Raw genomic sequence first — 1797 nt, 5'->3', positions numbered from 1 at the left:
CCTCTGCTGATTTTGCTTTGTATCCTTTCACTGTAATAAATCTTAGCCATGAGTGTGACTGAATACTGAATCTTGTGAGTCTTCCTGGCAAAACACTGAATGTGGTCTGGTCTTGGAGACCCTGACATACTAGGGAAGGAGGGATGGAGGGTTGGAGTGGGGATGAGAGCTTTCCCTGCCTAGATGTCTGCAAATTCTCTTGACTTCACAGCTGTCCAAACTTCTGCCTTCAGAACGTCCTCTTTCCCTCTTGTGGTCTTTAATTTTCTCCTTTCCCTCATTGAACAGTCTCATTATTCAAAATAAATGCTTGAGCCTGTCCCCCTATGACTCAGCCTAGTCTGAGCTCTGAAATGGGAGAATGAGACCAGGGCTTAGTAATATGAAAAAATCTTGAATCCAGTAATTAACAAGTAGAATGATAGTAAAATACCTGTAGGCGCCCCGTTTAAAATTCTTCTCTTCTGTACAATAACTGAAATGGCCTCCTTTTTCTCTGAGAATGTAGGTGGGTGTCACCTGAAGGGTGTCACAGAGGAGAAAGGGCATCATTTGTCATAGACACAGAAGTCAGAGTCCCAGCACCCTCCTGCATATCCCCCGGGCAGAGTGGTTAGGAATGTGATGGATGTGAGGCGTCCTCCCCCAAATGAGAGGGGACAAAGGTGGGAGCAGGGCCAGATCCAGGGGGTGGTAGAAACCTTTTTCACTTTGGATTTCAATTCAGATTCAGGGGGACTGGGAGTCACCTGATGGCTTTTAACAGAGGGAGGGCTGAGATCTCAAATATATTTTCTAGTTCAAAGGCTGTATATATGAATACGCCAGTGTCTCAGACTGTCCCTGAAGAAGTACAGGACCATTTTGAAGAAATTGGTGCTGTAATTTTCTGTCCTTTTATTGTAATTTCTGGGAGCTGAGAGCCATCAAGTCATCATCAGGGATCCTGCCTGCCTTGACACTCTTCTTTCCTCCCCTTCCTCCTTGCTTTTTCTTTAAGAAATAGAGGTCTAGTCTGGGATGAAAGAGCAGAGTCCGCCTTTCTTTGCTACCGTATTGTCATTCAAATTAACTCATTTAGTGAATGGGCCTATGATTTGCATTTAGAAGAAAATTGCTCTTTGAGTTTTTAACTAGAACAGTTGGCTGGTAAATCAACAGGGCCTCATCATACCAATTCCCCATTTCCAAGTGGGATAGGACCCCCGGACCCTGGCAGGCATCTGGGGAGCACCCCACTGACGGCGGGCACTTTCCCTGCTCAGATACTGATCTTCTACTGTGATTAAGCCACATTTGCCCTCTAAGCAAAGGTCTAGAATTGGTCAATTAATTGTACCATTGTGAAATACTAATGCCATTCAAGCAATTAGAAAATGATGAAATAAAAATCTTTTGAGAATTTACAGCTAAACTCAACATTTGTAATAGAATCTTCTTCTGATACAAAATGACTTTCCCAGATGAATTTCATAAATATTTTATTGTGTGTCTACTATGTGCCAGGCACCATTCTAAGCTCTTTGGGCAGGTGGTCTATGTCTTCCCTGATTTCTCTCAGAAACTTAGATCAGATATGGGGTAACAAATCTGAAAAAAAAATAGTTTCCTTATGAACCTATACAACTTCAAAGAGAAAAAGTCCCTTGAAGAAAGCTGAAGAAGAGCTTTGGAGAAGCATGAAAGTGATGAGAAACCTGGGGGATTGGAGTTTGATTCACTTTGTTCTTGTATAGTCTGGGGATGTGGTGGAGAAGCAATGTTAGGGAAGTAGGAAGTGCTTGGATGGCCTGTTTT

The sequence above is a fragment of the Mesoplodon densirostris genome, chromosome 4, assembly GCF_025265405.1.
Source record: "Mesoplodon densirostris isolate mMesDen1 chromosome 4, mMesDen1 primary haplotype, whole genome shotgun sequence".
In the NCBI taxonomy this organism is placed as follows: domain Eukaryota; kingdom Metazoa; phylum Chordata; class Mammalia; order Artiodactyla; family Ziphiidae; genus Mesoplodon; species Mesoplodon densirostris.
This window is presented reverse-complemented; position numbering follows the sequence as displayed.